The sequence below is a fragment of the Anomaloglossus baeobatrachus genome, chromosome 10 (assembly GCF_048569485.1).
Source record: "Anomaloglossus baeobatrachus isolate aAnoBae1 chromosome 10, aAnoBae1.hap1, whole genome shotgun sequence".
Lineage (NCBI taxonomy): Eukaryota > Metazoa > Chordata > Amphibia > Anura > Aromobatidae > Anomaloglossus > Anomaloglossus baeobatrachus.
Window position 1 is genome coordinate 189,595,486 of NC_134362.1, and position 22,215 is coordinate 189,617,700.

The 22,215-nt window shown below is 45.4% G+C and overlaps 1 long non-coding RNA gene across 1 annotated transcript in view; it reads right to left on the reverse strand.

The window, feature by feature from the left end:
- Positions 1–22,215, reverse strand: part of LOC142255439 (uncharacterized) — an 89,952-nt gene that overhangs the window by 40,546 nt on the left and 27,191 nt on the right. Inside the window, exons 2-3 of the long non-coding RNA XR_012727421.1 lie at positions 14,622–14,714; positions 13,395–13,470 (exon numbers count right to left, since the gene is read on the reverse strand). This is a non-coding gene — a long non-coding RNA (uncharacterized LOC142255439). The remainder of the gene's footprint in view (positions 1–13,394; positions 13,471–14,621; positions 14,715–22,215) is intronic.

Genomic DNA, 22,215 nt, shown 5'->3' on the forward strand with positions numbered 1-22,215 from the left:
AGCCTGAGGCTGGTCCGGGTGTGTGCCCCGGACAGTGACAGCAAGGTCAGCAGACGGCGGTGATAGTCTGCAGGGGGACTGCTCGGAGGTTGCTGGAAGGACCGCGGACAGGTGGTGACCCGGCGGTCTGGAGCAGTATACGAAGAACAGTCAGCACCAGGGCAGGGGCCTTTCGGATCCCGGCAAGGCTAGGAGTCGCCATAATTTGCCAAATCTGTCAGTGAAGGGGACGTCTGTCTCCGAACAACCAAGTCCCGATTGAAGGCAACAGTCCAACCGCAACGGAGAGACACCGCCACCGCCAGGGCACCAGTTTCTCAGGGCCAGTGCCTGCGGGCAAAGTAGGGCTCCTCCGGCCCATATCCAAGCCGGGGAGCGGGTTACCGGTGGGAACCCATCGCAACCATTATCATCATAGGTGCAGGACAGAGGGACCGTCACCGTCACCTACTGGGGAAAGCAAGTGCAGCCGTCCGTGGGAACCGTCTTTCCAGCCGTGTGTTTTACCGAGAACTGTGTCATCGTCTCAGGCTGAGTGAGTACCACAGTGCCGCAAGGCACAGCGCTGCCCCCGCGTCCCTGCGCCCACAAAGACCTGCATCTCCCACCTCATCACTGGGCCCCGGGATCACCAACCCCTACCCACGGAGGGGCAACACAACAACTGGCTGCTCCATACCCTCCCTCCCGGGATCCCCATACAGAGCAGCGGTGGTGTCAACAAATCACCACAACCGTGGGTGGCGTCACGGACAATAAACAATCCCCACACCCAAAACCCCCCTTTCACTCACGGGCGAGGAGCGCCGCTCGAGTCCCCGGGATCCGGCCCATCGCTCGAGCCACCGAGTAGCGGCAGGCCGCAGCAGCCGCGGCAGCCGGACCCGAGCAGTGGGAGAGCGCGGCGTCCCCTCCTCCGCCCGCGACACCAGCGTAATGAGCAAAGTTAGGGAGAGAGAAATGTCTGAGATGCATGGTTCTCCATCCCCCAAAGGGACCAGCAACAAACAATCTTGTATGGCACTCAGAGGTGGCCAATCGTTACCAATCCCCAGGTGGCACGTCCAAAACCTACCCCCAGTAATCCATCTGTAAAAAACAGGATCTGAAATTCCAGGCAGAAGTTCGGGGAGCTGATTATAGTGGAAAGTGGAGAGGGCACAGAGAATAACAACAGCCAATGGACCAAGCGCTGGGAACAGCAATCCAATGAGGCCCTAATAGTAGGGTGATGTCTCAGGGGAGAAAATTCAAAAGCCACGGGGCTGCTGGGAGGTGGACCTCAAAGAATCTTTGCTCCAGGACTACCCAGAGTTTCACCAAGGAATGGCAGCAGCAATCAATAACTCTGACCATATGTGAAGACCAATAATAAATCTTTGAATCCGGAATTCTCAAGCCCCCTTCTCTCTTACGTCTACTTAGTAAGGAATGGGAGAGCTGGTCCAGCCCATTTGACATACTTAAGCTCCTTAAAGTCTCTGGGCTTGTTGGAATATACATCTGAGGTTTTCAAAACAAATCTGTCTTCTGTCTGTCAGAGGCTATAGTCTCAAAATTGCCACCTTGAGAGACTGGGCACAAGGCATTCTATCTGGCAGATTTCAGAGGAAGCCCGACCTTCACCCTTTAACCACTGTACAGTGGTCTGGTCTTACAACAGGGTCCACTGGATTGCTCTATAGAAGAGCTGCTGGCCATAGGAGCAAACCAGAAGCAAGAGGAGTCATCATGTAGGGTCAAAGCCCCACCAATTGCTCTATAGAAGAGCTGCTGGCCGTGGGAGCAAACCAGAAGTAAGAGGAGTTATCATGCGGGGTCAAAGCCCCACCAATTGCTCTATAGAAGAGCTGCTGGCCGTAGGAGAAAACCAGAAGCAAGAGAAGTCATCATGCAAGGTCAAAGCCCCACCAATTGCTCTATAGAAGAGCTGCTGGCCGTAGGAGCAAACCAGAAGAGGAGTTATCATTCGGGGTCAAACCCCTCCAATTGCTCTAGAGAAGAGCTGCTGGCCGTAGGAGAAAACCAGAAGAGGAGTCATCATGCGGGGTCAAAGCCCCACCAATTGCTCTATAGAAGAGCTGCTGGCCATAGGAGCAAACCAGAAGCAATTGGAGTCATCATGCAAGGTCAAAGCCCCACCAATTGCTCTATAGAAGAGCTGATGGCCGTAGGAGAAAACCAGAAGCAATTGGAGTCATTATGCAAGGTCAAAGCCCCACCAATTGCTCTATAGAAGAGCTGCTGGCCGTAGGAGAAAACCATAAGAGGAGTCATCATGCGGGGTCAAAGCCCCACCAATTACTCTATAGATGAGCTGCTGGCCGTAGGAAAAAACCAGAAGCAAGAGGAGTCATCATGCAAGGTCAAAGCCCCACCAATTGCTCTATAGAAGAGCTGCTGGCCGTAGGAGAAAACCAGAAGCAAGAGGAGTCATCATGCAAGGTCAAAGCCCCACAAATGGCTCCCAGCAGAGAGGTAACTATGTACTAGCTCACTGCAGCAAAACATGGAGGTGGAGAAGAAAGGAACAACTATTCTCAGCAATCTAAAAGCTAAACTGCCACAATTTGCCCATGTTCAGCAGCACCTGTGGTATTAGTGCGGCGCCACCTAGAGACCAGGGAAGAGGTTGCTGTAGTACGTTCAGACACGGATGTGACAATCTGCGGACGAAGCACCATAGACGTGGTATACATTTAGCCTTTTCTACTTTATTGATTAAAGTTAATTGTGCGGAGTTGCAATACTAGACACTTCCTATGGAAATGAGTGGTGCTCTTTCTGAAAAAGAAAACAACAATCAAAGAGAAAAAACATCTTTTTTTTTTTTTATTCCATACAGCCCTTTTAACGTATTAAAAAAAAACCGAAGGAAAACAATGAGCAATGTTACCATTGATTTAATTAATGTTTTCCATCCTAAAAGCGAGGAAGTCATAACGGAGCACGCAGCCTACTAGAAAAATAGCCTCATCCCTGGTTTTATTTATTTTTCACTCTTTCCATTTAAAGCTCATTTGTGGAACTTTTGAAACTTATTTCAATCTTTAACCAATTATTTAATATTCAGCCGCTGAGCCGCAGTTCTTTTATAGCCGAGATGACTCAGTCTTTCTTGGAAGAAGTCGTCTCGTTAATTTCCCTGTGCACAGAAGCTTAAATGCGTTTCCGATCGCAAGATCAAAACTCATGAAACGCCTTAAAGTTAATTATGCAAAAATGACATTTAATAGGCTAAAGGTAATTAGATAAAATTATCAAAACCATGTTTAATTCCTTTCAAGCTATTAGATAATGCAGGTAAGAGCACTTTTGTTCCGCTCTCAGATGGTGACCTGTCTAGCTGCACGTCTCACAAACTGGAACTTGTCTACAAAGGCCAAATCAGGGAAATTATGTTTTGACTTTTCTTAATTTGTGCGGTGCCTGCGTTCTGCCAGTGCAAGTTAAACGCTCTCGTATTGTTGGTTACAGTGGTAGCCGGGCTCCATTCATCTTCATGGGACACATTACTGGAATAAAAGAATTGGGTGGAGTTGATGCATTTTAGCTTGTGCTGTTTGACTTTCATGAGGACAGATATCATATGCAATCGGTTTAATCTACGGAGTATTAATTCTTAAAAGGGTTTCTGAGGTCTTATAAAGTTTGCCTTGCAGCAGGCAATGTGATAACTTAATAAAAATTACCATAAGTCACCTTTCAAATCATCATCCGAGGCTGCTCCGGTGGTCCCCGCTAGTAATGGAGCTACAGTCAATCAATGGCCACAACAGTCACGTGCCGATTATACAGCATCACCACGAAGGTTAGTGATTGGCAGCAGAGGTCACGTGAACTTATGTATGGGATGTCATTACTGCAGGAAACACAGGAGCAATGGGGGAATTGTGGAGTGTGTGCATTTTCACCTATTTATACCTACAGTTTGAAAACAGCATTTTTTTGTCAATCTACAGGGAATAATATAGATATTACTTTTGGCTTAGCCTACAGACTTGATTAGGGGATGGGGTGGCCTTCCTCTACTTAGGACAGAATACGGCTGTCGTATCCATCAAGCCTCAACAATTATGGAAAATGGTTCCTGTTTCTGGCCTAAATTGGGAGGACTGTTGCTTTAAGAGTTTGGCTACTACTTTTTACATTGATGGCCTATCCTTAGTAATGGTCATCAATGTCTCATCCACTAGGGTCCGACACTCTGCATCCCCGCCGATCAACTGCTGTCTGTACTGGCGGCTGCAGCAGGTAGCCGGATATGCTCAGTTTCGGAACTGCCCCGTCTTCTGATAGTAGTTGCAGCCAGGTACTGCACATCCACCTATTGATTTGAGTGGAAGGCGGATGCGAAGTACCCAGCCGCGGCTCCTATCAGTTGATGGGATATCTCTGGAATTGAGCATTTGCGGCTGCCTGCTGCCACCGCAGTTGATCGGCGCGAGTGCGGGGTGTCAGACCCCGGCCGATTAGACATGACCTATCTTAAGGATAGGACATCAATGTTAAAGTAATGGACAACCTCTTTAAATTAGAAGTTAAATGTGGAAAGGTGGCAATGTACCAGAATCTGGATGCGAGAAAAGCGGCAGCATACTGCGATTTGATCCAGAATACGTCTGAGACCCGCCTATAAAAGTCAATGGGTGCGAGGAAAAAACGGATGTCACACGGATGGCACACGGACCTTCCGAGTGACATCCGTTTTTCTAAATACAATCCTATCATGTAGCACAGAACACTGTAAATGCTCCTGTACATGAATGTAAATGAGTAACAGCTGCTGAGGGTAAAAAACGAATTGCACACTGAGAGCACACGGATGACGAGTGAGAAAAAAATAGTCCTACTCTCGCAAACGAGAATGGGACCGTTTTTTCATACATTCGTGTGAGTCCAGCCTTAAGCTGGTTTCACATCAGCGTTTTCCTGCCGCACTCGCAGATCCGGCACAAAGACAATACAGTGCAATAAAGTTCACTGGCAAGCTCCGGGTGTCGCGGGCGGAGGAGGGGACGCCGCGCTCTCCCACTGCTCGGGTCCGGCTGCCGCGGCTTCTGCGGCCTGCTGCTGCTCGGTGGCTTGAGCGATGGGCCGGATCCCGGGGACTCTAGCGGCGCTCCTCGCCCGTGAGTGAAAAGGGATTGGGATTTGGGATAGTTTATTGTCCGTGACGCCACCCACGGTTGTGGTGATTTGTAGACACCACCGCTGCTCTGTATGGGGATCCCGGGAGTGATGGTACGGGGCAGCTGGATGTTAGTCCTCCCCTCCGTGGGTAGGGGGGTTGGTTGTCCTGGGGCCCGGTGATGAGGTGGGTGATGCAGGGCTTGGTGGGATGCAGGGACGCGGGGGCAGCTCTGTGCCTTGCGGCACCATGGTACTCTCTCAGCCTGAGACGATGACACAGTTCTCGGTAAAACACACGGCTGGAAAGACGGTTCCCACGGACGGCTGCACTTGCTTTTCCCCAGTAGTTGACGGTGACGGTCCCTTTTCCTGCACCTAAGATGATGATGGTTGCGATGGGTTCCCACCGGTAACCCGCTCCCCGGCTTGGATATGGGCCGGAGGAGCCCTACTTTGCCCGCAGGTGCTGGCCCTGAGAAATTGGTGCCTTGGCGGTGGCGGTGTCTCTCTGTAACGGTTGGACTGTTGCCTTCAATCGGGACTTGGTTGTTGGGAGACAGTCGTCCCCTTCACTGACGGATTTGGCAAATTCACGGCGACTCCTAGCCTTGCCGGGATCCGAAAGGCCCCTGCCCTGGTGCTGACTGTTCTTTGTATACTGCTCCAGACCGCCGGGTCACCACCCGTCCGCGGTCCTTCCAGCAACCTCCGAGCAGTCCCCCTGCAGACTATCACCGCCGTCTGCTGACCTTGCTGTCACTGTCCGGGGCACACACACCCGGACCAACTTCAGGCTTTACAAACTGTCACTACTCTTACTTTCCTCCTTTACCACTTCACTTCATTTTCTTTCACTTTCTCCTCCTAAACTGATCTGCTCAAACTCCAAACTCTATCTGCCTGGTTTTCCCGCCTCCAGGGCTGTGAACTTCTCGGTGGGCGGAGCCAACCGCCTGGCCCAGCCCCTGTGTGGACATCAGCCCCTGGAGGAAGGCAACAAGGATTTTAGGTTAGCTTTGGTGTTCCTAACTGGGGTGTAGGGTGTGGTGGTGTGATGACCTGTGACCCCTGGCTTGCCCAGGGCGTCACATTCCCCCTTAGCAAAATGCAGACCGTCCTCGGGCTGCCCGTCCAACACCGGTTTTATTTTCTGAAAATGTATAAAAAGGTAAAACGGTAAACATATTTACATCTTATAGCATCATCCCACATCGGGAGGTTCTGTTCTTAAACGTTACGGTAACAAACATTTTAACGGTTGCGGCTCCGCTCTCTCCCACCCAAGTAACCTGGCCCTGATGCTGCCCCTAAAGCCCAGGCAGCACCCCTTGACCCCAGTCCAGCACAAGTTACCCGAGCGGGATCTGTCCTTCCCCTCCAGAGGGTATCCACCGGTTCCTGTGGTGGCTGGGCCCCAGCCGGCTCCACTGCGGGCCCTCCCTCCAACCTGCCTCTCCGGAGGCGGTAACGGTAGCGGCAACAAAACGATTTTTTTTTATTTACATACCACTAACGTTTGTGGTTGCCCTGCAAGTTCTCGGGCCTGTTCATAGAGAGTTCCCTATGCAACTTTTCAAACGGTCCCCACGTGGACAACGGTGCCGGCAACGGCCGGTTCTCTTAATCACGGTAGGACAATCAGGTGACTTTCACGGTAATCATCACTTTCATCAATTTTCAAAAACTTTTCAACTTTTAAACACACAGGTGGTCCCAACGGGGACTGTGCAACGGTACTCCGCTGCCCTTACTGTGCACTTTCGTCCTCCTCACCCGGCTCTGGGTGGAAGAACACGGGCACCAGCCCCTCCAGCGCATAGCAAGCGCGGCGAGGAAGGGCCGCCTGATACCCGTTGTTCCCACTCCGGGGGATGTAAGTGGCCTCCGTGCCCTGCAGAGCGACGACTCCTTCATCTTCCTCCGAAACGGGCTCGGTGTCAGGCCCGGAATCACTATCGTCCGTCTCTGCGCCAGGCGGGTTTCCGCCAGCTGCCGCAGCTTCCAGGCTTGTCGCTCTCTTGGCCACTGTCACGAAATGGTGTACGCCCGACGGGCCAGGCGCAGCGCGGTGCACGGGCAAGGAGGACAGAGGTGGCATGGGGGCCAGGGGTAGACCGGGTCCCTCAGCCGCAGCGGCCGGTCCCTCGGGGACATAGGGGCGTGGGTCACTCACCAGCTCCTCCATCATGGCCTCCATTCCATACACTCGTGCAACTGCAGCTGCATCCTCCACCTCCGCGGTCCACTGTTCCATCAGCCGGCAGATCTGGTTCCGGTAGTGTCGGCAGATCCCTGCCGTCCAGGCCCTCAGCCATGCCACTGTACCGGGCACCGGTTCGGTAGCCTCCGCATAGCTAGGGGGAGCGGACATTCTTTTCAGGGGTCGGCGGATCGTGGGGTCCCAGCGTCCTTATCTGTATAGCCGCGGCTACATGCGACCAGTCGCCATTTCGTCCCCCTTAGCCTCTTTCCGGCCCCTCCTCTATCGGGGCGGGGTCTTGGCCTTCGTGCCTCCACTACTCGAGAAGACGCTCGAGTGGGAACTTTTCGTGCCAAAGATGGCGGCTTCTGAAATTTTCTGGCCGGACACCTCCGGCGGTAACAAGGCGCACCTCTACCCAACGGCAGAGCGGTAAGATCCTGTTCGTGACGCCAAGTTGTCGCGGGCGGAGGAGGGGACGCCGCGCTCTCCCACTGCTCGGGTCCGGCTGCCGCGGCTGCTGCGGCCTGCTGCTGCTCGGTGGCTCGAGCGATGGGCCGGATCCCGGGGACTCTAGCGGCGCTCCTCGCCCGTGAGTGAAAAGGGATTGGGATTTGGGATAGTTTATTGTCCGTGACGCCACCCACGGTTGTGGTGATTTGTAGACACCACCGCTGCTCTGTATGGGGATCCCGGGAGTGATGGTACGGGGCAGCTGGATGTTAGTTAGTCCTCCCCTCCGTGGGTAGGGGGGTTGGTTGTCCCGGGGCCCGGTGATGAGGTGGGTGATGCAGGGCTTGGTGGGATGCAGGGACGCGGGGGCAGCTCTGTGCCTTGCGGCACTGTGGTACTCACTCAGCCTGAGACGATGACACAGTTCTCGGTAAAACACACGGCTGGAAAGACGGTTCCCACGGACGGCTGCACTTGCTTTTCCCCAGTAGTTGACGGTGATGGTCCCTTTTCCTGCACCTAAGATGATGATGGTTGCGATGGGTTCCCACCGGTAACCCGCTCCCCGGCTTGGATATGGGCCGGAGGAGCCCTACTTTGCCCGCAGGCGCTGGCCCTGAGAAACTGGTGCCCTGGCGGTGGCGGTGTCTCTCTGTAACGGTTGGACTGTTGCCTTCAATCGGGACTTGGTTGTTGGGAGACAGTCGTCCCCTTCACTGACGGATTTGGCAAATTCACGGCGACTCCTAGCCTTGCCGGGATCCGAAAGGCCCCTGCCCTGGTGCTGACTGTTCTTTGTATACTGCTCCAGACCGCCGGGTCACCACCCGTCCGCGGTCCTTCCAGCAACCTCCGAGCAGTCCCCCTGCAGACTATCACCGCCGTCTGCTGACCTTGCTGTCACTGTCCGGGGCACACACACCCGGACCAACTTCAGGCTTTACAAACTGTCACTACTCTTACTTTCCTCCTTTACCACTTCACTTAATTTCCTTTCACTTTCTCCTCCTAAACTGATCTGCTCAAACTCCAAACTCTATCTGCCTGGTTCTTCCCGCCTCCAGGGCTGTGAACTCCTCGGTGGGCGGAGCCAACCGCCTGGCCCAGCCCCTGTGTGGACATCAGCCCCTGGAGGAAGGCAACAAGGATTTTAGGTTAGCTTTGGTGTTCCTAACTGGGGTGTAGGGTGTGGTGGTGTGATGACCTGTGACCCCTGGCTTGCCCAGGGCGTCACACGGGCACATGCGGTCATGTGACCGGCGCATGTGACAGCATGTGACCGGGGCTTGCCGCACTGTCTGTGAACTGTATTGTACTGTACTGACCTTATGCCGGATCCGGCAGTGCAGCAGAATACCGCTGATGTGTTTGTGCCCTAACACAGGCAGGTTCGGGCGTCGACCAGCTGTGTGCTCATTAATGATCAGATTAGCAAAACTTAACCTCTCCTAGCCTGCTGGTTACCTCTGGATCACATGTTGTTGGAAACCTATTTACTCCCCAACTTTTTAAGATGGTGGAACCTGTTTTCCCACGGTGACTATAATTTATTGCTGTGTTGGCCTGTGTGCGTGATGTCCCAGTCCTGCTGTGATTATATTGTGTGATTCTTGGAGTTGCTGAGTTTTCCCTTTGTCTTGTTGCTTCCTCCCTGCTCTTATTTTCCTCATAAGCTCTTATTGTCTTATATCTGTGTGTGCGCCAAAATATAATGTTTTAGTTTCCCCTATTAGTCTATTTCTGTTAGCTTTTTCAGTCCTGCTGCAGCTCTACCCAGGGGTTGGGGGATGGGGAATAAGATCAGGTCTGGTCAGGAGCAGGGCCAGGAAGGTATAGCTAGGGTCCCTTAAGGCTGCTTTACAAGCAGCGATATCGCTAGTGAGGTTGATGGTGAAAGCACCCACCCCCGTCGGTTGTGCGTCACGGGCAAATCGCTGCCCGTGGCGCACAACATCGCTAGGACCTGTCACACGTACTTACCTGCCTAGCGACGCCGCTGTGGCCGGCGAACCGCCTCCTTTCTAAGGGGGTGGTTTGTGTGGCATCACACGGCAGCCGTCCAATAGAAGCGGAGGGGCGGAGAGCAGCCGAAAAAAAGTGACACCAACCTCGTTGCCAGAGGATGCAGGTAAGGTGTTGTTCCTCGTTCCTGGGGTGTCACACATCGCGATGTGTGTTGCCTCCGGAACAACGAACAACCTGTGTCCTGTAACAGCAATGATAATTGGGATTAGAACGACGTGTCAACGATCAACGATTAGGTGAGTATTTTTGATCGTTAGCGGTCGTTTGTACGTTTCACACGCAACGACGTCGCTAACGAGACCGGATGTGCGTCACGAATTCCGTGACCCCCAACGACATCTCGTTAGCGATGTCGTTGCATGTAAAGCCCCCTTCAGTGTGAGGGCCAGTCTAGGAGTCTCTCCACCCTGCTCTCCCCGATCATAGTGACAAAAGCTCATTTATTAATCCATATTCAGTAAGCTCTTCCAATTGTAAGTAGCCAAAGTTTTATTAATCATTAATGATAGACCAGGTGTTCTGTGTCCCCCGTTTCATTGAAGCAGCAGCTGACATGCTTGACCACCAGGAAAGGGACCCTTGTTCTTGTGATCAGTGTGGGTGATGACGGCAGGGCCTTCAGTGGGCAGACAACTATCACTTTTTTAAGGAGTTGATTATTTAAGTCAAATCCTGTTTTTTTTGTCAAAGGAGTCCACAAAAGTAAGCATGATGTCGCACTTCTGGGGCTCCCGGTGACCATCTGAAACCAAAAAAGGAACCTTGTAGAAAATGTTCAGTTTCCTTGAAGCGCCACTACAGAAAAAGCAAAGTATTTCACAGTCCCTATGGACACTTCATGTAATGCGCTGATGTTCTCGATCCTCCGTAAAGAGTGACGCTTTTTGTAGCTACTCTCTGCTTTGCGTAATAGATGAGGCTTTTGAGAAGATGACCTGCCTCTATTAACTCATTAGAATTTCCAAAAAGGATATTTGAAAATGGCTTTTCTTAACCAGAAAAGGTTTTTTTGTGTCTGCAAGAAAGATAAGAGCATAATAGTCTGATACAGTCTCATAGAAGAGAGGATGTGAGATATCTGTGGGGAAGTATGAGAAGATGATATATTTTGTACAAGGCTGTATTACTGTATTTTTCGCTTTATATGACACACTTTTCCCCCCCAAAATTGTGGGGAAAATAGGGGGGCGTCTTATAAAGCGAATCTAGCCTACTGGGGAGCGCTGCAGCAGTGGAATGGAGTCCCTTGAGTCTGGTGCCGCCGCTGTCGCCAACTTCTTGCCGTGACGGCGCTAGTGGAACAATGCTGTCATTGCTTTGGCGCATAGCTTAGGTGTCACGGTGGCACAAGGCGGGCGCCATGGATTCCCCGGCAAATAGCTGTGGAGGCGGGCACCATGGAAGTCCCGGCAAATGGCTTTGGCGCAGGCGCAGATTGAGATGTCTATCTTCACATGCACCGCCTCCACATCCATTTTCGTGAAGTCCATGGCGCCGTTTTTTTAACCCGCTTTGTCGACATCTTCAGGATGTCCCCTGTCTCACTGTCCACAGCGCACAGCCCGCATCACAGAGCAGCACACAGCCAGCAGCCCAGAGCAGCGCACAGCCCGCAGCACACAGCCAGCAGCCCAGAGCAGCGCACAGCCCGCAGCACAGAGCAGCGCACAGCCCGCATCACAGAGCAGCACACAACCCGCAGCACAGAGCAGTGCAGAGCCCACAGCACAGAGCAGCGCACAGCCCGCATCACAGAGCAGCGCACAGCCCGCAGCACAGAGCAGCGCACAGCCCGTATCACAGAGCAGCGCACAGCCCGCAGCACAGAGCAGCGCACAGCCCACAGCACAGAGCAATGCACAGCCCACAGCACAGAGCAACGCACAGCCCACAGCACAGAGCAGTGCAGATCCCGCAGCACAGAGTGGCGCACAGCCCGCAGCACAGAGCAGTGCACAGCCCGCAGCACAGAGCAGCGCACAGCTCGCAGCACAGAGCAGCGCACAGCTCGCAGCACAGAGCAGCGCACAGCCCGCAGCACAGAGCAGTGCACAGCCCGCAGCACAGAGCAGTGTACAGCCCGCAGCACAGAGCAGCGCACAGCCCGCAGCATACAGCCTGCAGCACCTGCAGCATCACTCTTGCCTCCTGTCACAATTCTCCACCCTTCTTACCCACCGGTAAGCTATATTCCTGGATGTTTTCTCTGCCTCAAAGCGCCGTTGAGCATCTGGGACACCCGCCGCAGCATCGCCCAGCTCCACAACCGCTCTTGCCTTCTGTAACCCCCCGCTCCACCACCACTACCACTCCTCCCGGTAAGACACCACCGGATTAGAAGACGGACCCCATTTTTTTTTTACCTTTTTTTCCTCTAAATTTTGGGTGCGTCTTATAAAATGAAAAATATGGTATTTCCATTTTTTGAGATTATTTTCGGGAAGACAAAAAAAAAAAAAAGAATTAAAATGATCCAGTACGGGGTCCATTAATTTGAATAGGGACAAAAAGGGTCCTAATGTATCTTCGGTTCCTCTGCAATCCAACTAAGCTGGGTCAATTTTTCAAGCACTGAAACAATGGAGGTGTTTAAAGAGACATATTGTAAAAATGGATCCATTACAAATGGAACAAAAATGACTGCAAAACGGAAATCATAATGTGCATTGTTTATTTGTCTTTTTAGAATAGATCCGGATTTTTTTAAATTTTTTTTAAAGGGATGACAATTGGGTGTGTGAACAGTGCCTTACAAGACACTAGAGGTCATTAAAGCCAGAGAATTCTATATGATGGCTCTAGAAAACGGTTTGGGTTGAATAATGGTACACTACATTAAATGGGGTCCATGTTATGAGAGCCTCGTATTACAACTAATATTATAGTTATATGGCTTGAGTGCTGGTTTTGCTGCCCAATAATTGCTATGGATTGATTGCTGAGGAGCAACATATCACTTTCCCGTTTCAGCTCGCCGTCAAGAAACACGGCTTTATTATACAGTCCGAAAACAACTAATGTTATATGATAAATTATAACAAAAAAGGTGAAAAAAAAGGGTAGGCAACGTCTGAGCTTTCATTTCTCAATTTTTTTTATGATTGTTGTAAAGGAGCAAGGGAATGAAAATGCAATTAGGTCTAAAAAGGAGAAATATGTGGTCTGAGAGAGCAATATCTGCTTTTATAGGCACAGTCACATCTCGGAGGCAGAATTATTATTGTGCATTTATCATGGCTGAAATGCGTATTCTGATTTTTGTGCCCCTTTTATAAAGAAGGGGAATGAATTAAAGAAAGGGCAAGCAAAGCGCTGCATGGGGAGGGCAGCTATCACTTGCCCTTGCTTGGAGAAATAGACTTGCTCAATGGGATTACGTCCCTTCTTATAACCTATCAGTCGTCTGATCAGAAATTCATAAAGCCGGCCATCTATTCCTCAGCTCGGCTGGGGCCGCATGATTGAATTTAAATAAGCAAATGCCAGACTTGGGCTTTGACATTCTGTCTGCCTTTTCCCTATCTTCGTCTTTCTTTTTTTTCCTCCTACCTTTATAATCATAATGACTTTCATTATTACTTACCCCTTCATATACCACCATTTTAAATCGGTCAGATTGAGCATTATGAAAATTTATCCAGAATTGGAGGATTGGTGGGCTGCGGGTGGAAGAAGAGATAGGGATGCTAATTTGTGCAGTCTAATAATAATAAAAAAAAAAATATATAAACACAAACACATATGTATTTTTATTACTTTTTATCATTTAATATTATTATTTAAAAATTGTTAAAATGTTAGTTGTTAGTTAATATTTCATTTTAATCCTTTTCAAACTAAGTAAAAAAAAAAAATCCTAAGAATAAAAATCATCTTAGATCAGTTTTAAAAGCTAATATAAAATATTTATAATAATCTAAAATAGTAATAATAATGCTAATAATATAATTTACGGGTGGAAGAAGAGATAGGAATCCTAATCTGTGCAGTGCAGTCTAATTTAAAAAAATAAATAAAGAAGGAAAAAAAATAATATTTTATATATATATATATTATATAAAAAACCATATGTATTTTTATTACTTTTTATCATTTAATATTTTAACACTTTTTACTTAGTTAATATTTCATTTTAATCCTTTTCGAACTAAGTAAACAAAAAAAATCCTAAGGATAAGAATCATCTTAGATCAGTTTTAAAAGCTAATAGAAAATATTTATAATAATCTAAAATAATAATAATGCTAATAATATAATTTGCGGGTGGAAGAAGAGATAGGGATCCTAATTTGTGCAGTCTAATTTAAAAATAAATATATAACAAGCAAATTATATATATGTATATATATATATATATATATATATATATATATAAAATATAAACATATGTATTTTTATTATTTTTTATCATTTAATATTATTATTGTTTTAAGATTGTTTTACTTAGTAAATATTTAATTTTAATCCTTTATGAACTAAGTAAAAAAAATCCTAAGAATAAAAATAATCTTACATAATTTTTAAAAGAAAATAAAATGTATTTATAATAATGTAAAATAATAATAATGATAATATAATGTAGGGGAATAAATACCAGGGGGACCACCAAAAAGCTATAATTAAATATCCATCAGATGACAATATAAAAATAAATGAACAAAATACCAGAAAAAAAATTAGATGCAGTGCATTTCCAATATTACATTTCCAATAGCAGATGACTTTATAATAATAAGGTGCAATAGTGCTCAAGTAGAAATACTGCAGCGGAGACTGGAAGGATAAAGCAATAAAGAGGGATATAGAATACCTAGAAAGAGGGTCCGTGGAACTCGTCAGCCTTCAGCCTGACGCACGTTTCGTCTTGCATTAGACTTCCTCAGGGGGGTAGTGATGTGAATCACTAATAATAATAATAATAATAATAATAATGCTTAATAAATAATAATATAATTATAGAATAATTATATTGTTAAATACTACTACTACTACTAATATCATATTATTATTATTACTTCTTTTTTAAAACACCCTTAATTCCAGGGTGCTGTACATATCATACATATAATATTTTTTAAGTAAAAAGATTGCCAGACAGGTATAGAGGACCCTGCCTTCGCAGGCTTATAATTTCAGTTTTAATTACGGTACATCATGTCAGCTGAGCCATAGATAGCTTTGGTGTAGAATATTTACCAAGTTCACTTTATATTCAGTTTTTATAATTCAGATTGAAGAACCAGAGTAAACTAACGTCCTGTTTTCTTGAAGCTTTGGTGTTTTTTTGGTCATTTTTGTAGGCGGCGTTTTTTTTTTTACTGTACATATAAAACAGAGAGCCGCCTCAGGTTACTTGTTTTAGCTAGTCTTGAAGCCTGAAGTGGTTTAAAGAAGCGCAAAAAGACCAAACAAAAGAACAGCATATCGTTTTGACATTGTAGTACATATGTTAATTTTTTTTAGCCTTTTTAATACGCTTTTCAGTTGAATTTCAGGTGCAATCCGCCTTAACTTATGTTATGTGTACACACTCCTTAAAGGGAATCTGTCACCAGGGTTTTGTCACCTAATCTGAGAACAGCATAACGTAGGGGCAGAGATCCCGATTCCAGCGATGTGTCACTTACTGGGCTGCTTAGTGTAGGTTTGATAAAATCATTGTTTAATCAGCAGTGGATTATCATTACAGGACTACTTGGCGTGCTTCTAGGTAGTCCAGCATATTCATCAGCTCTGTATAACTGCTAGATCCGCAGCAGAGAAAACATTGATTTTATCAAACTGACAGCAAACAGCCCAGTAAGTGACACATAATTGGAATCAAGGTCTGTGTCTCTACATCATGCTGGTCTCAGATGAAGAAGCAAAAACCTGGTGACAGATTCCTTTTAAGTCCCCCATACACATTGGATTAATGGCCGCACTCGCCAATATCGATGGGTTCAAACAACACTCATGTACAGTCATATGAAAAAGTTTGGGCACCCCTATTAATGTTAACCTTTTTTCTTTATAACAATTTGGGTTTTTGCTATTTCAGTGTCATATATCTAATAACTGATGGACTCAGTAATATTTCTGGATTGAAATGAGGTTTATTGTACTAACAGAAAATGTGCAATCTGCATTTAAACAAAATTTGACAGGTGCAAAAGTATGGGCACCTCAACATAAAAGTGACATTAATATTTTGTAAATCCTCCTTTTGCAAAAATCACAGCCTCTAGTCGCTTCCTGTAGCTTTTAATGAGTTCCTGGATCCTGGATGAAGGTATATTTGACCATTCCTGTTTACAAAACAATTCCAGTTCAGTTAAGTTTGATGGTCGCCGAGCATGGACAGCCGCTTCAAATTATCCCACAGATGTTCAATGATATTCAGGTCTGGGGACTGGGATGGCCATTCCAGAACATTGTAATTGTTCCTCTGCATGAATGCCTGAGTAGATTTGAAGCGGTGTTTTGGATCATTGTTTTGCTGAAATATCCATCCCCTGCGTAACTTCAACTTCGTCACTGATTCTTCACATTATTGTCAACAATCTGCTGATACTGAGTTGAATCCATGCGATCCTCAACTTTAACAAGATTCCCGGTGCCGGCATTGGCCACACAGCCCCAAAGCATGATGGAACCTCCACCAAATTTTACTGTGGGTAGCAAGTGCTTTTCTTGGAATGCCGTGTTTTTTGCCTCCATGCATAACGACTTTTTTGTATGACCAAACAACTCAATCTTTGTTTCATCAGTCCACAGGACCTTCTTCCAAAATGTAACTGGCTTGTGCAAATGTGCTTTTGCATACCTCAGGCGACTCTGTTTGTGGCGTGCTTGCAGAAACGGCTTCTTTCGCATCACTCTCCCATACAGCTTCTCCTTGTGCAACGTGCGCTGTATTGTTGACCGATGCACAGTGACACCATCTGCAGCAAGATGATGCTGCAGGTCTTTGGAGGTGGTCTGTGGATTGTCCTTGACTGTTCTCACCATTCTTCTTCTCTGCCTTTCTGATATTTTTCTTGGCCTGCCACTTCTGGGCTTAAGAACTGTACCTGTGTTCTTCCATTTCCTTACTATGTTTCTCACAGTGGGAACTGACAGTTTAAATCTCTGAGACAACTTTTTGTACCTTCCCCTGAACAACTAAGTTGAATAATCTTTGTTTTCAGATCATTTGAGAGTTGTTTTGAGGAGCCCATGATGCCACTCTTCATAGGAGATTCAAATAGGAGAACAACTTGCAAGTGGCCACCTTAAATACCTTTTCTCATGATTGGATACACCTGCCTATGACGTTCAAAGCTCAATGAGGTTACAAAACCAATTTAGTGCTTCAGTAAGTCAGTAAAAAGTAGTTAGGAGTGTTCAAATCAAGAAATTGATAAGGGTGCCCATACTTTTGCACCGGTCAAATTTAGTTTAAATGCGGTGCACATTTTCTGTTAGTACAATAAACCTCATTTCAATCCAGAAATATTACTCAGTCCATCAGTTATTAGATATATGAAACTGAAAAAGCAAAAACCCAAATTGTTATAAAGAAAAAAGGTTAACATTAATAGGGGTGCCCAAACTTTTTCATATGACTGTATATGGAGGTGCCGGCCAACTGATACCAAGGGAAGATTTCAATTGGGAATGTATACTTTTTGACCGCCAATCACTTTGTTCTCCTTGAGATAAGCTATCGCCAGACATGTCTTTCGGTAGTTTTCTCATAGAGAACATAGGAGCATTTGCTCGCCTGTGTTTGGGAGAGATGGCCAAGACACCCTATGCATGTGTGTGCAGGGTGACAATGCGTTACCATGCCAGCTAGAAAACTACAGAAGGCTCCCATTGCTGCCATCTTTCTACACCCATGACCCCCGGCCTGTAAGGCTTTGATCACACAACAGTATTTTTGATCAGTATTTCTATACCAAAACCAAGAGTGTTTCCAAAACACAGAACAGCAGTCAATCTTTCAATTCGGCTGCGTGTCCACGATCAGGGTTCACAGCGTTTTCCACACAACTTGTTTCAGCTGCGTCCAAAACGCTGCATTGCACAGTACAAGCACAGAGGATGAGATTTATAGAAATCGTGTGCCCACTGTGCGTGTACAGCCCACAGCGGACTCTGACCTGTGGTGCGGCTTCCCAAGCCGTAAGCTTGTCAATTCTTCACTGCGGAGACGCAAGCGTTCTCCGCAGGGAGAACACAGCGAGAGACTGCAGCGCCCCAAACCCTGATCGTGGACACTGGCAGCTGCGGTCTCCTGCGGAGGAGACTCACGACCCCGTGGGTCAGGACCCGCTGCGTCCAGGATGCAGTTAGGCTAGGGCCCCACTTTGCGTTTATCTGCTTGCATTTGGAAACGCACGTTTTTGGCTTAATTGATATGACCAAAGTTGCCTTTTTCAGAAATTTAGCGCTGAAAATGCATGCGTATTTACCGCGTTTTAGATGCGTTTTCAGCGCTTTTTACCTGCTTTTCCACCTGCGTTTTGATAGATGCGTTTTGAACATCAAGACACTGCTAAATAAAGTTTAAATAGTCAAACTCAATGAAAAAATTGGGAAATAACCCCAAATCTATATTTTTGTGAAAAATAATGAAAATAATTTAATTAAATTATATCGGTAATATGATATTTAATGGAAAAATAGCAATAATTTATTAACATTCTTATTTTTAATTGTAGGACTATGTGTGTGTGTAAAAGGACATATGAAATCATTATTTTGAAGTCCAAAATGCATGTTTTCTGCACTGGAAAAGCAGGTAAAACGCAGGAATTTGCTGGAATCTTGGTTTTTGCCATTTCTCATAGACCTCAATATTAGCAAAACGCACCCAAAATGGCAAAAACAATTGACATGCTGCTTCTTTGAACGCATGGTTTTTGCCACAAAATATGCAAATTAAACGCAGCGCTTTAAAACGCAAAGTGGGGTCAGAAATTTCACAATTTCCATAGGATAACATGGAAAAAACAAAACGCAAGCCATTAGCCATAAAACGCTGCAGCTCAAAACGCTGCAGAAACGCAGGTTAAAAACGCAAAGTGGGGCCCTAGCCTTAGTCCTGATTGTGGGCATGTACCCTTAGGAAATGTGTAGATTTTTTACAGATTTGCTGCAGAAAATGTGCCTAACATTTCTGCAGTCATTCCCCAGCAAAACCTATGGGTTTAAAAAAATGCTGCGCGCACACTGCGTTTTTTTATACCTGCGGATTTACCCACGGATTTTCCACTGCGGAATTAATGTGCATGTCACTTCTTTTCCGCAGGTACCTGCGGTTTATGTCATAGATAATGGTAAAAATCCACAGAGACCAACCTGCGAAAAAAACGCTGCAAATCCGCACCAAACTGCAGCAAAACCGCATGCGGATTTCGTTGCGGCTTTGGTGCGTTTTTTTACCACAGGTGCGGGATTCTTTCAGAGAGTCCGGATTTTTCTTAAGAAAAAGTCAATTTCTAGTGCGCACATAGCCTTATAGTTTTTTTTTTTTCTGATGCAAATTACTGACCAAATACTGATGTGTGAATGAGGCCTAATGGAAGGTTGTCATTTTTGCAGTATACCACGTCAGTGAGGTATTGCGGTATATAGTACAAATGACCACTGGGAAAAAAAAAAAATGAAAGTTAATTGAAAAAAATGTACTACAAATATTTAAAGACATATAACACTTTAAATCACCCCTCCTTCCCCCCCATTTCTCAATTTAAATAATTAAACTAATAAATTAACTCGGTATCTCCACATTTGCAAAATTCCTATGAAAGTATAAAATTATTTACCCAAATAGTAAATATCATAAAGAAAAAAATGGACATCCCTGAATTGGTGTTTTTTGGTCATTCACACCCCACGTCTCCCCACCCAAAAAAAAAAAAATTAACAAAAAGCCGTCAAAACTTTAACACACCACAAATATAAAGTACGGGTCACTACGCAAAATTTCAGCTTTATAAATGCAAATATATAAAGATTATGGGTCTTAGGAAATGGTGACACAAATCTTTTTTTTTTTTTTTTTATAAAGTTCTGAGATTATTTTTTCACCTCCCCAATATATATATATATATATATATATATAAAAATTTTTTTTTTTTTTATAAAGTTCTGAGATTATTTTTTCACCTCTCCAATATATATATATATATATATATATATATATATATATATATATATATAATTTATTTTTTTTTATAAAGTTCTGAGATTATTTTTTCACCTCCGCAATATATATATATATATATATATATATATATATAATTTATTTTTTTTTATAAAGTTCTGAGATTATTTTTTCACCTCCCCAATATATATATATATATACCGTATATATATATATATATATATATATATATATATATATATATAAACTGCACCCAAGTTTGGTATCGACATAATTGTGCCGAGATGAAGAATAATGTTAATAATTTTTACCGCACACTGAAAACCCCCCAAAAAACAACGGCGGAATTGCATTTTTTTTTAACCATTTCCTTTCACTTGGAATTTTTTTCACGTTTTTTTTAGTACATTACAGGGTAAATCAAAACTACAACTTGACCCATGAAAAAATGAAGCCATCATACAGCTATGTAGATGTAAAAATATGTGAAAAACTAACTAGCAGTTCAAGCTTGGGTAAACCACCCTGAGTAATTGCATGGGAATAGGTACAAACTATAGCTCCTGCTATGAATTATGCATGAATGTTAATGCATATATGTGTCAATGTACAATTTCAGCCTACTTCTCCCCTGCCACTAATGAATATACCCCATTGTGTTTAGAGGTGCTGCCATTACGGTGAATGCTTTGCTTTTTATAGCTTCACCAGTGTGGGGTTTTTTTTTCCGAGTTGTCTATCCAGAAGTGGTTGAATTGAGGTCATATGGGCTCAGGTGAAGATTATGATCTTAGCAATTGAGATTCCACACAACCGACTGGTCTAGACTACTGTGGTCAGGCTGAGGAAAAAGTAATTAGCAGGCCGTAAAGTTATATATAAACCCTTTCAGTAGTTAACGCTATTAGTCCAGAAGAGGAAAATCGCATAAACGTATTATTTACTCTAAAGAAATTGTGAAAAGCAGAAAGAAAAGTTGGGTTTAAGGTTATTTTGACTCTTTAACTAAGGAAATCTAAAAATATAGTAGTCTTCAAAAGCACCAGTCAGAGTTGTCACGTTGGACATTGATGTGTGATCCACCTAAGGGAAACTGAGGACCGCTACACAAAAGCTGTGGTTTGCACGTTCTTTGTATTGGACTTTTTTCTTATGGAAAAAAAAGAAATAAAAACATTTTGCCTGAACGGTGGGTTCACACATTATTTCTGATTTATTCTTAATGCTTTGGCTGTTCATGGAGAATAAGAATAACTGTGGGGGTTTTTAATAGTGTTTTCTTAACTTTTTGTGTATTTGTTTGTTTTGTTTGTCTTCAAAGCACCGCTCCAGCGTTGTTGCTTTTTTCACTGGAGTGGCGCTTTAAATGTAAGTCCTCAGCCCCGTGTCATATACCCATCTTCTGACATCTTCACCTTTTACCAACCCCGCTCCGGTCCCGCGGTGCATCTTGTGACAGTAATTTCTGACTGGTCGGAAGTCAGAAGTTACGTCACAAGCTCCCAATGGAAGTCTATGAGAGACAGAACAAGGCTCTCATAGACTTGAATTGATTTGTGACCTTCGGCGCTCTCAAACAAACACAGAAGACTGATAGAAGATGAGTATGAGACAGGGGTCAGGAGACTTAAATTACGTCACAAGCTCCCAATGCAAATCTATGAAAGCCAGAATGAGGCTCTCATAGACTTGTATTGGTTTGTGACCTCTGGTGTTCTCAAACAAACACAGAAGACTGATAGAAGATGAGTATGAGACAGGGGTCAGGAGACTTAAATTACGTCACAAGCTCCCAATGCAAGTCTATGAAAGCCAGAATGAGGCTCTCATAGACTTGTATTGGTTTGTGACCTCTGGCGTTCTCAAACAAACACAGGAGACTGATAGAAGATGTGTATGAAACAGGGGTCAGGGGACTTAAATTACATCAGAAGCTCCCAATGCAAGTCTATGAAAGCCAGAACGAGGCTCTCATAGACTTGTATTGGTTTGTGACCTCTGGCACTCTCAAGCAAACACAGGAGACTGATAGAAGATGAGTATGAGACAGGGGTCAGGGGACTTATATTACGTCACAAGCTCCCAATGCAAGTCTATGAAAGCCAGAATGAGGCTCTCATAGACTTGAATTGATTTGTGACCTCCGGCGCTCCCAAGCAAACACAGGAGACTGATATAAGCTGAGTACGAGACAGGGGTCAGGGGACTTAGATTTAAAGCACTAAAAAAAAATCACACCGGATGGTGCTTTAAATGCAGCATCCAGTAG